We start from the raw sequence: 14,002 nt of genomic DNA on the forward strand, positions 1-14,002 counted from the left end.
GAATTCCCTTCCATGGAAGCCACATGTGTGAAAATTCTGTTGCAATATAACCATCCAATTTCCTTGCCCAATCTCTACTGAGAAGCATGACATATCCCTCAGGAATATCCACAACAGATATATCAATACAACTTTGAACATGTGGATCAGAGGCTAATTGCATGTGAATATTATTCAGCTCTCCCATGACTGGGACCTCAGTTTTATCCAATTGTGTAACCTTCTTCTCAATCTAAAGTGGAATCAATACCAACTTTCTACATATGTCCAAAGGCATTACATTGCTTGATGCACCAGAGTCAATTAAACAATTATGTAACATTTTCCCAAAAATTCTAACAGATACTAGGAAAGGTGTAGGTTTTTCTTTTCCTTGATAAAAAACCATTGGCTTCTGCACTTTTGAATCAAATGTCTCATTGTTATGTACAAAATTTCTCCCATTTTGTGTTGTCATAGAACTTTCCACTATAGGAGAATTATCTTGTATCATTTCTAGTGGTGGATTTTTTAGGGATATTTTTCCACTTGATGTAATCTTCTAATTATCTTGAGATTTGTGTACCATTCCAATATAACTTGAAGGATTTTGGGAAAGCTTAGATGCATATGGTGATACATCATCTGAAACATTGGTGTTTTGTTCAAAATTGTATTGTTGGACATTGGATACCCCTCTTAGAAGATGTGGTACATTTTGAGAAATAGTCTTCATGAGGGTGTCATTGAAACTTCTAAACAATGTATCCCTAATTACTAAAACTTTCATCAATTCATATAATGAAAGGCTCACCTTATTTTTATTGAATTCTTCTAATACATATGAACTTAATCTCTTCAATTCCTCTCTAGGAGGACTTCCTTTCTATTTTTGTCCTAGATTTTCACATTGCCTTTGTTCCCTTGGCTGAGTGGAGGATTGAAGATTATTCTTTCCCTTCTCACTTTGTGAAGAATTTACCATGGAAGACTAGCCTCTATCTCCTTCAGAGTTCACAAGTTGTCAATACTTAGGTGAGTCTCTGAGAGGCTCAAAATTATTGTTCGCATTGGGATGTAGAGGAGTTGAAAAATTCTTTGGAGGAACTGATGATGTTAATTGCTCGTGGTTCCTATAATTCCTTTGATATGTCTTTATCAGAGTATTACTAGATGTTTGTTGAAAAGATTGCACTTCACTTGTCCCTTCCACCAAGACACTATTGTATAGAGGAGGGAACAAAAATCCATCATTATGTAGTGATTCATTTGGGGATATTGGTCGACGTTGATTTTTTGGTGGAACTTGATAATGTGGCATCTCTACAGGACCATTTTTTGAAGTCGGTGAGAATTTTTGATTAGCTCGTATTCACATGTATAATGAGAATTAGGAGGAGGAAACTTAAAATCATCAAAAACCAATGTTTTGTCATATCTTGGTGTGGGCACTATCTTATAACCTATGGGAGGAGGATTCTCAAATGTAGTAGTGTTCTTTAGTTCTCCCTTAAAAATATCTAATTCTCTTTGAAATTTGTGACACTATAATTTAGAATGTTGACTAGTCTCATGTAATCTACACCATCCAGATAGTGCAACTTATGCTAAGAAAACTTTATTAGATAGGCAATTCTCAGATGGAGGGTTGTCCAATGGTGATGGTACACCCCCATTATTTGGATTAGTGTTCCATGATCTTCTTTGATGACCTTGGTTATTATTATGATATCCTTGATTACTATCATGATATGGAGGGGGATTCCCTTGATAACCTCTATTGCTATCTTGATATGACTGATAATTCCTCTATGCATTTTGCAACTAATTATTTTGATTTCTAAGGTAAGTGACCTCAATGGATAACTTTTTCACTTGTTTAATCAAATATCTCATCTCATCTTTTTCCTCTTGGGTCCTTGTAGAAGTTGTCATGTTCTAGAGATAAATTGGTTGCAATAGCATTACCTATAACATAGGTACTCCAGGATGCAACACCAACTGGTTCAGAAGGGTAGAAACTGGATTGATAGTCAAAGCATAATTCAAGGATCCTCGATTTAATGTATTTGCATTTCCAAAATAGTTAGATGCTCCATTTGTAGTTGCAGGTAATTGAAAACTAACTTTATCTACCTTAGCATATGCATGAATCAAACTTGTAGGAGCCAGATGAGTTTTTTGAACAAACATAGATGTGAAATAGTCCAAGGCTACATAGTAGATAGGTCATGCTGCATGATCTCCTATATGATATGGATTACACAATCTTGAATAAGCCTTTTGAAATTAGTTATTGAAAGCATCAATTAGTTCATGTTCTTTTCTCCTTATCTTGATAAACTACCTATACAATTCTTCAGGGGTGATAGGAAATCTAAACTTCTCGAGGAATGCATCCTTCAATTGTTGCCAAGTCTATATTGAATTTGAAGGTAGGTTGATATACTAGTAAAATGCTTCCTCACCTAATGAATTAGGGAATAGTCTGCATTCAACATCCTTATCTCACACATTTATATTCTAGAGGACATCCTCAAAAATCTTAATGTGCTCATCAGTAGTGCGGTTCACATAATTCACAAAGACTTTAGAACAAAAGTGTTTAGGATTCTTTGGCATCTTTTTGTATGTGGTAAACATTGCAAGAGGTGATGCATTCTATGGATGCCATTGCTAGGCCATTGCTCAAACTTGTTGTTGGATAGTTGTAGCTGAAACAACTTGTACAGGTATTTTCACAAATAATTGTTGAATCTGTGTAGCTCCTCATGGCACTCTTCCTTCACTTGATTGTTGTACTCAATGTTGAGGTGGTGGAGTTTGGAATATCCTTGTGAGATTGGCTACGCTTGGGGAATTGTGACTTGTAGATGCTTCTTTATTTCCTCACCTAGGCTTTGGATCAAAACTCAACTCTTGTAGTTTGTCCGCTCCTAGGGTGAATCTCAAGGATCTTTGATGTACGTCGGGCAAGGATCAATTAATTTTCTCTAGTATGTGAAATTTATCTAAAATATTTTAGTAAAAGCCCTCCTTCTAGTGCAAGTTTCTATTGATGTGTATTTTATGACCCACCAAATAGTAGAACAAAATATTGAAATATCTTATCCTCTCTTGAATAAAGTCTCGTGTATGCTAAGATTGCTAGAAGATCATATGATGACTTCAAGGTTCCTTTAATGGCAGGTCTTGACTATGGATAATATCAGTGGTTGATGTCATTTTCTGATGATCACAAGGGGCCTTACATGTTTATTTAGATTCATTTCAAGCCATACTAGATGTTGGAGCTATCTTAAGGTTTTGCAATGAAGTACTTTTTTGGAGTTTTCACAAAATGTGCAGAAATTCAATAAGATAGGGTTTAGGAATTATATTCTAATCCTAAGGGTAGTGATAACAACAAATAGTACTCTAGCGGAAAAATTCCTCAATTTACCAAATTTCACTTCGCCAAGTTATACTACAACTACACATGAATTGGTGCAATCTTCAAGGGTTATTCCAAAGATTTTCATATCACCGCATATGCCATCATAAAGAGCAATGTGTACAAATGATAGAAGTTAAGCATATTCATGAAAGGGGTTTAGGCTAACTTTGTATGATGAGTTAGAGTCGCTAAAATGTAAAAATTATGAATGAAAGGAATTCATCAATACACCATAATATTCTTCCTTGTAATCACCACATATTAACTAGGATAAACTTAATCTAATTGAAGAAATTTAAGAGAACAAACAAGCACTAAGACACATGAAATATTCACCAAGCTCCAATGAAAACTTTATTATCTTAGTAGCTCATATCAATAATCTAATCAAAATATCCCCTTACAAATGAGAAATGAGGCCTTTATAAAGGTCCTCAATTACAACAGGTGGCCCAAATGATCACAATAACCGTTGGTCAAGATCATGCCACATTAGCCCTAATTAGGGTTAGGGCACAGGAAAGGAATCTACATTAATGCAACAAGGAATCCACTACTAAAGTGGGTAATAAATGCACACTATGCATGCTCATTTAGGAAGAACTGGGTGTAACAAATGAGCCCTAAGAATGCTCACTATGCATTAAATGCATTTATCCTTGATTTCCTCTCCTAAAGGAGAAAAATTGATTTAACACTATTTCCAACTCCTCTGTACTGATGCTTGGTGTAGATTCTTGCTTGAATTTTAGAACTACAATTACTCTTTTCATTTTTCCCAAGCTTTCATCCCAATCTGGTAATAAGTCTTTAGTAGTGTGCACTGTATTTGAGAAGATGGAGAATTTCTCAAAATCATCTCTTTCATAGACATTTAGTTGAAAGAATTCCTCTAACTTGACTTTCAAATTATTAGTTGTCATTTTTTCTTCCACCAATCTCTATGATAATAAGGATGCAACTATGTTTGATATTCCTTGCTTGTTGTTGTCAACAATCTTCTTCCATCAACTAGATTCCCTAGTAAAGCTCTCAATAATTTCCTTAGCTATGATCATTTCACTGTACCATCAAATAAAATCACAATCATCCCCCTCTCTGATAACTCAAACATCAATCAATTATTTTGTTTGGGTCTCCATCAAGTTCTCAATGTTGTTAATCACCTCCTCTAGGTAAATATGCTCATACACCCATGATTCCTCCATGCATTGGATCTTGGAGGGTGCAGTGAATGCCCTATTGTGCACTTGCACTAATTCTTCTACATGTTTGAACGCTACCTCTTGGATTCCTTCAATCCAAACTTTTGCAACTTGAGCAGTCTGCTTGATTCTATCAATATCACCTACCACTTCAATGGAAACACCTATTGGAGGGACAAATGATGGACCTTCCTCCCTTACTAGATGACGCAAGTCATTGTTATACTAACATATGGCCCTAATTTCTCTTTTCTATTTTTTGTACCCTTCTTCCACTTTCTTCACCCTATCCTTCAAAGCCTGTGTAGAGTCATCAAATTCTTCTAATATTTTCTCTAGGAAGGCCCGCCCAACCAAGATTTATTTTTGTAACATGATATTCATCTGGAGCAATCTAATTTTTGCCTTTGTCAATTGCGGGAGTCACAATCTACAAGACTCTAGATCTGATGGGGACACAACCCAAGAACAGAATGGACACAACAGAAAAGGGAAATTATATTAATTGTAAAAATAAGCTAGTACAAATAGTACAGAGAAAATAAACTTCAGAACATGCCCTAAGGGCTTACAATAGCATAAATCTAGAGAATATTTCTCCTTTTAGCACCTCCTCTCAAATTCCACTCCGAACTACCTTTTACAATGCCAGAAATCTCCTTAAATAGACCCCGGAGGGTTAAGGACTAGGAGTACATTCTAGAAAGTGCTAGTAGGCATCCACCGACGAAATAGAAGGTTCTAAAAGCTACGTTAGAAGTCGGTGCAAATCTAGAAGAATCCAAAAATAGTAACCGAACTTTTGGGAGGCATAACTTTTGAACCGTAGCTTCGATTGACGAACTGTTTACATTTTTGGAAATCTCTCGAAGTGCTCTATAGCCCTATGGACAAGCTTTGCTTTTCCTCCATTTTTTGACCCTTTTTGAGGTCATTTAATGCCCCAAACTTGACTTTGAAGCATTCTTAGGAGGTCTCCAAAACCCAAAAAATTGCAATAAGTTTCAAACCGTGGGGCTTATTGACCTGATTCTTTTTTTGGAATGCTCTAAATCATGATTAAATTCATCTGGCTAATTCACACCTTCTAGTTTACCGAAATAATGGCCCAAATACATGCTCCTATTTTTTTGGGATTTTCAAACGCACTGATAGTTGAACGATGAGAGTTGGAACCTTTATTTGAGCCAAATGGGTATCCAAAAATGTAAAGACATGAAACAGAAACTAAGTCTAAGTACATTTTTTTTTGGGTGACATAGGATTGCCCTTATACCTCTGGATGCTCCTGCATCAAGATCCTTATTCTACTCTGATGAATTTAGTATATCTCTTTGCCTTCCCTTGTTCTTTCGATTGGTTTGATCAATCCAAAATTTCATGTAATTCAATTTCTAGATCAACCTCCCTTTGTTGATGCAATTGAATTCATTGTCTCAACTAATCTAGAATGGGTATACTTTGGTCTCTTGGAATCACCGATTGCTCTTTCGTTTGGAATACTCAGATGTAAATCTCCTCTTCACCTCCTAGACTGTCCAATGTAACCTTAGGAACTATGGCTTCAACATTTGAAGGATGTATTGCTTTTGCTACAGTTTCTTCCTCTGGTGGACCATCTTCATTATTAATCATTTCACACTCTAAGATTGTAATGAGACTTTCCTCTGTATCAATATCTTGATCTCTCCCTCTTTCTTGCATGGACTTTTCATAGGCACTTATACTTATTGTATCATGAATTGGCCTATCCAAATTTCATTCTCACTCAAATCTCCTTATCCTTGTCCTAATATCCTACCTTTCAAATGTTTCTTTCTCTTGAACACTCAGAATGTGATTTAGAGAAGAGGGAACATTTCCATGTTTCTGCTACTTATTTTGAGGTTCTTAGATGACTTCTTCAATCCTAGGATTCTTTTCTCGAGGTACCTCTTTCCCTTTCTTGGTTCCTACATCCTAAGATGGAGTTCCTCTTTCCTCAATAGTCCCCTCAGAGATTTGTCTTGATCTTTCATCCCTAAGTGGTTTATGACCAAGAAACCTATATATGAATCCATTAGTTGGTGCGGCTAATTTTTCAAACTTATGCTCAATCCATCACCTCATAAAATCTAAGACTGGCTTTGAAAGAGTTTCTAGATCTGTAACTTCTTTCCTCTTCCAATCATAAGGTTCAGCTATTTTTTGATTGAATCCCTTTTGCATCACTTTTGGGTCCTCCTCCATTTGATTAGGAACCCCAAATATGTTTCATGTTTTAATAATGTTCAATGGTAATCTTGAATGCATCTTATTCCTAATCTCATTGTCATCTGCTACATTTGCCCAAAAGTCTTCAAGGTGAACCTTGTGTTCGTACTTTGATCCTCCTATTGATGAGATCTTGTTGTAAGGATCAAAATTATTCCTTTTTGGATAAAGTGGTAGACGAAAGAAGTGGAGATCATTTGATGATCTCTCTAGAGCCTCTAGACATGGGTATACATCAATTTTCCCTTCTCTTATGGAAATTGGGAACTATAATCCCAACTTCTTCTTCCCTTTCTGAATCTTGTCATAGCTATAAGTTGTCAAGTAAGCTCTAATAAGACCATCTTGTCCATTGGGTACCTGGAATGTTTTTATGGCTCCATGGAGAATCCTTGAACTTAGATGTATGAAAAGGTGGAAACTGAATGAACCAAGCACCATATTCTTTGACCAACTTCATCACAACCACTAACAATCTTATGTGTATCCTTTTTTGTAGTATTCTTACTATGTGCATGGAAAATATATTGTTAACAGTCATATAATCATCCTTTGAATATAAATACAACTGTAGGTAGCACTAATGGACTTTGAGGTGTTGACTTTCGCTTGCAATCGATCCTTTGCATCATCCCTCATAATTCATTCTCCATGCTAGCATGAAGATTAAATATGAGCTCATGTAAAATTTTCTTGTACGCTCTAGATTCATCAACTGTTCATTCAGATTTTCACTTATGAGCCCAACCCAATATATTCTATCACCTTCATCCATCACCTGCTCAACAAAATACCACGTCCAAGATTCAAATCTATAACAATGAGGCATGCAAAATATGTGACTCAACATCATGATGATGTCACTATATTCCCTTTGCAAGTTGAACCATACTATCTCCTTAGGAATCTTGGAATGATGTGATCCATTCTTTTTCAACCATCTTTTGGTGATTATTTCATCACAAAAATGGACTTTAGAGGTGTAGATTCTCAATGCTTGCTCCTGTGTTTTTGTGACCATCCTTTGGTGAGAAAAATTTCCAAACGCTTTAGAAATTGATGCCAGAGAAAATTTTTCCAAAATATTTCATTTAGAATCCCTGATGGATCTATCCCTAGGACTGTAGTGTTTGGTACATTCCACAATCAACTCTAGATGCTGAAAAGAAGGAGGGAAACAAGCTACAACAACAATTCCATGTCTAACCATCCTTGTGGCTAGGTGTGTTGGGTGATGATCATTGTATCCAAGCATTCTCTAGTTAAAATCTTTCAATTCAAGGCCGTCGAGGTTTGTATCTCTAATTTTTGCCCACTTTGACACAATTTTAGATTCAGGATAGAATCCTCTCCTTTCATTATTTATCAATTGTCCACACGTTTCTCCTATTCCCCTCGGTTTTTCCATTCTCCTTTCCTACAAAATAGATAATGTCCATACATAAGACTATGCAAAGAAAGTATAAAAAACATATACAACTTGTCCATAAGATAAAGATTTTGGATTTTTACCAAAATTTTCATACCACTAAAAAATATTTCACAACTCACTAAAAAAAGAGTTCCTTCCTAATAGGATCTATGTCATGAATTTCTAGAAACTCGTCAACAATTTTGGAAATTTCCCCATAAATCTTCTTTCTGAACTCTTTGAATTTACGATGTGCAGGTACCCTACGCATAATATGCCACTGCACAGAACAGAGGGGTACGAGGGGGGGGGTGTAATCCACCCCTCCCATATTTTAAATTGTTATTATTATTTTTTATAAACGTTTTCTTCAAAACATAAATCGCATGCGCGATCCGTATTTTTTTATATTGTTTTATTGCGATAATAGAACAACATTTTTAATCAAGTATATACATATATGTATATATATATATATATATCTATATGTATATACGTATATTTATATATATACATAAGTATATGTGTGTGTGTGTGTGTGTGTGTGTGTGTGTGTGTCTATATATATATATATATATATATATATATGTAGTTTTCTTTTTTTTATCAAGCATATTGCATTTTAATAAACATATATATATATATATGTTTGCAGAATTTATATGTATATCTATATAAAAAGAAAACATATATCTAATTTTATACAAGAAGGGCTTTTCATTACAATGGATTAATAATTTCTCTAAAAGTGTAATTTTACCCATTAATTCATCTAATCGATTTGACTATAAATTTTGAAACCATTTTCGAATCTACTTCTCAATTCAATTCTAATTCAAACCCAAACCTGATTTGGATCTAGTTTCCTTCCTAAATTGGAACTAGGGTTTTATATTGTTTTCTTTGCAACCAAATAAAATTAACATACATATCTAGATTCCAATTTCGAATTGCAGATTCAATCACAGAGAATATTCAAACACATATAACAGACACGATGAAGACAGGAAGAGAAAGAGTGCAAATAGAATATGTGATTATCATGAGTGCACCTGGACACTGATGCTAATTTTCCATGCCTCAGAAGTCCATAGATAAATCCCTTCCTTCTCCAACATTCGCAATTCCTCCAAGATCCAAGCCAACCGAAACCTCCAAGTGACTATAAGTGCTAGAAGAAGCATAGAAGCATGTAGAAACATATAAGCATATAGAAGCATATGAGCATGTAGAAGCATATGAGCTTCTCAAATGCATGTAAGCTTTGAAGCTTGTCCAAGCACACTAGGAGAGCCTCTATTTAAAGGCCTCTAAGATGCATCTAGAATGTCTCTAGAAACAACTAGAAGATAAGCATGACAACTAAGCATGAGTCTACTCCAACCTTCTAGATGAGTCATAAGGTTGTAGACACCATGTGCTCAAATAATATGCGAACTCCTAAGTGTAGACAACTTGTGCATTCTTAGAGTGCAAACTCCTGTGTTGTCTACATGACAACTCTCGAGAATTCGCAAACTCCTATGTGAGCAAATATTAAAATAATGCACCATAATTAATATAACATTTACTTTATTCATTTATTTATTATTTTATTAAATTTTAAATCTCATGCACTAACTTTAATAACTCCACTTATTTTATCTTAATATATTTATATTTTAATCACATGAAATCTAGAATCTTTTAATAATTTTAATATATTTTCCACTTTTACATTTATTTTTGAAACTTAATTGCTAAAATATTTATTAACTTAAATAAATATTATCATATTCCAACTTTAAAATTATAACTTTTATCTTAAAATTTAATTATTTTATTTAATTAATTTTCCAATTAATTAAATAAAATAAATATTAAAATACCATATTAATTTTCCATTAAATTAAACCATTAATTAAATCTTTTAATTAGGCTTAATTAATAGAAAATACTCCAAAGACTCACAAGGTAAAATACGAAAACCCATTATAGAAAAATACATACAAAATCAAATCAAAAGGATTAATATCATTAATTATGTCATCCAACGCATTTGGAGGGTACTCAACTCAGATACTTGTCCTAATTTTCAATTAGAACAAATGGCTTAAAGGGTTGGGATTTGGACTTGAGAATTTATCTCCCATCTCTTACCATTGAGATAATGTGATAGGGTACGCTCATCCAAGCAATTTAGGGAAGTCGATACCCGGTACCTGCAACCTGCATAAAAACCATGCATATACAAGCACAATATATACTAAACTAAATAGGCAATGGCATGAAGTGGTGGATCATGTAGATCCTGACTAGCAGGTGACTACGACTCCCTTCCTTAACCACATCAGACACGCCATACATAAGAACAAACATGTACACCATACACATGCAAGTATGGGGTAATTATCATATACTAAACCATCTAACTAATCATCATCAATAACTGAAATCATAATAGATACATGAAATGTAAAGTCTAAGTGTTCTTATCACATATCAACTGAATCCATACCACAATATCTGACAGTCTCAAAACAATGTTGCTAACCATCATCATCATCATTAAACTATCCTAAAAGAGTTCGACAATGATAAAAAAAATGCAACCTAGGGGCATGCACTACACCTACACATGATCCTGACCCTTCTCTGACTTTTGTTACCAGAATTTCTATAAGGAGCAATCTTGAACCTTCTCCAACATTCTATAATATCCCTAATTTTGACATATATTTTAATAATAATATGAAAATATAAGAATAAATAAATAAATATCATAATTACATTAGAAACTAATAAGGTTATAATATATTTAAATATTATGACATTTGAATATAAGCACTATTAATAACTAATGATAATAAATTGATTAATAAATTAATCAATATAATATTAATTGTACGATAGTTAATATAAAATGATAATACAATATGAATATTTATAAAAGTAAATATTGTAATATTTTAAATAACATATAATAATAATAACAATATTTGATATAATATAATATAACTCTTATAAATTATATTATAAATATCCTTATCATAAACCATAAATACTTTTTAGTTAAATATAATATAGCTCTTATAAATTATATTAATAGAAATAGATGACATAAATCCAATTAACATACATAACTAGAGCAATTAATAAACAATTGATAAAATATAAATTGGGACTTGTCCCCTCACTTGCATCTATCCTAGCCGAGTCAAGTGTTATTTATAAGGGTGAGGGAGGACTTTGAAGGGGATGAAGAGATTGGACATAAAAGAAGCATCAACAATGATTGTATACACTTATCTGCATCACATTTTTTGTCAAGACCTGCACCAAATTTCATTGGGTTCTACATCAAGATCAGTTTTGAAATCTCCAACGGACTTCACATTGAGGGTATCGACCGTGCAACGTATCAAGTGACATTGGACATTAGCAATTCCACACTTAAGAACATATACAGAGGGACATATATCTTAATCACATTCGACATCATTATTAGTTAAAAGGAACAAAGATATAATCAAACATAGGGAAGGGTGATAGATCATGAGCACCAAAAATGTGGAGGAAGGAACAACACTAAATTGATGGTAATATAGTGAAGTCATCTATGATATAAGCACAATGCATCAAAGTGATATAAGCATTAAACAATCTGTAGTCAACTGTGCCTCAGACCAGCAACTTGGGATAGTATGATGGTAAAGAGCAGCATCTGACCCTATAACTATGTGAAGCCAATCACTCTTTGAGGTTCATAATTACACCCAATGCAATAATCAAATTCATTATTATTGTTTCAATTTAGTCGATAGGGGATAAATATTAAATTTGACTCAACTATTAATAAGAGAAGAATATTAAGTTGATTACAATAAGGAGAGCCATCAAATTATAATTTATCTCACATAAAAATTATCAATATATACATAAGTATATTATTTAAAAGATTGGAATTTCATTAAACATAATTACAAATTTCATATAATAAAAGAATATTTGAAGTCTTTAAATTGGAGTTCAGAGAAACTTAGGCTGTAGTCCTAAAGGGGCCATTACAAGTGGTATCAAAGCATTGTTCTTGCCAGCCTATGGAAAATAATTAATGCAAAAACACCAATGTGATCAGAGAGCATTTGAGAGGGAAAGAAAGAAACAATCCACCAATATGAACAACCTGATAAGTGATGAATTAAAAGCTTTCATGAAACAGACAAATTGAACTACTCAAGCACTTATGGAACAAACTAAAAGAAATGCCCAAGCTATAACTGAGCAAAGTGAAACAAATCGACTCTTCTTGGAAGCTCTTCAAAATATAAACAAAAATGGGAGAGATACAAATTGTCACCAATCTGAAGATGATAATAATCAATGGCATATACCAGAATTAGAGCATAGACCCACAAGACCCTCCTTCCTATATGGAGAAGAACAAGAGGACGAGGATGAGGTAAATGAAGTAAATAATATAAATGAAATTATAAATGAATACTCAAGAATTGATCCTAAACTTAGAAGGGAGATACCATTTAAAGATTATTGTGATGCTTAGATGAAGTCACTATCAAGTAAGAAGAGACAAACACACCAAGTGAAAGGACTAAGAGAGGAGATAAGTAAAGTAAGCCTTCCAAAATTTGATAGAACAGAAAGAACTACAATACACTCATGGGTACAAATGTCGGATACATATCTCTCCTTAAATCCTATGATTGAAAAAAGTGTCATTCAATTTGTTGTCCTTCATTTAAGAGGAGTAGAACAAGATTGGTGGCAACATGGCCTAGGCAATCAAGGACATAAACAAATTAAGAGTTATGATGAATTTACCCAAAAACTCATAAAGCAATTTGATCAAATAGATGTAGAATGGTACTTCAAAAGATTAACCCAACCTAGACAAGAAGGATCAGTGATGGAATTTTCTAGGGAATTTGAAAATTTATCAACCATGGTACCTAAAATATCATAAAAAAGACTCACCTATTTATTTATAGATGGATTGAAGGAATCGATCAAGAACATAGTGGGAGCACATGAACCAAAAAGACTAGAAGACACCATCCAAAAGGCATTAAAATTTGATAACCACCAAGTAAATGATAGGTCCAAGAACCATGCACCTAGCACACATTCCAGACATTATGAAAAGGAAAGAAATCACTCCAAGGACTTCCAAAAAGCTGAGTTATGTCCCATTGCAAGGAACCATGGGAACGTGTCCATAAATGTAGAATAGAGATCAAGAGCTATCATGACGAACTAAAAAGAAAAAATTTATGCTTTCATTGCAAAGAAAGATGGGAACTAGGACACACGTGTGGGAAGAGAGGCCAAGTTTAAAAAATGGACGTTGCACTTGATGAGGAAGAAAAGGACAAAGTAAATAAGATATCTAAATATAATCAAGAACATGATGAAAATGTAAAGGACCAACAAGAGCTAGATGAGTTGCAATTTTAGCAAAATACATATATGTATGTAATAAAATGAATTATAATAATTAATGAATCAAATTACCTCCTAAGTAGACCACCTTAGTGGATGTCACTGGCTGCCATCAAGGCCAAGAGGACCAAAGTTCCACTCTTGGACTTAGGTAGGATATTTAAGGAGAATAAGATTTTCACCTAAGCAGACCACCTCGATGGATGTCACTGGCTACCATTAAGGCCAAGAGGGCCAATTTTTTTCTCTTGGGCTTAGGCAAGAAGAATAAGATTGCCA

This window comes from Cupressus sempervirens, chromosome 8 (assembly GCF_028749045.1).
Source record: "Cupressus sempervirens isolate cs-2001-9-10 chromosome 8, ASM2874904v1, whole genome shotgun sequence".
In the NCBI taxonomy this organism is placed as follows: Eukaryota; Viridiplantae; Streptophyta; class Pinopsida; order Cupressales; family Cupressaceae; genus Cupressus; species Cupressus sempervirens.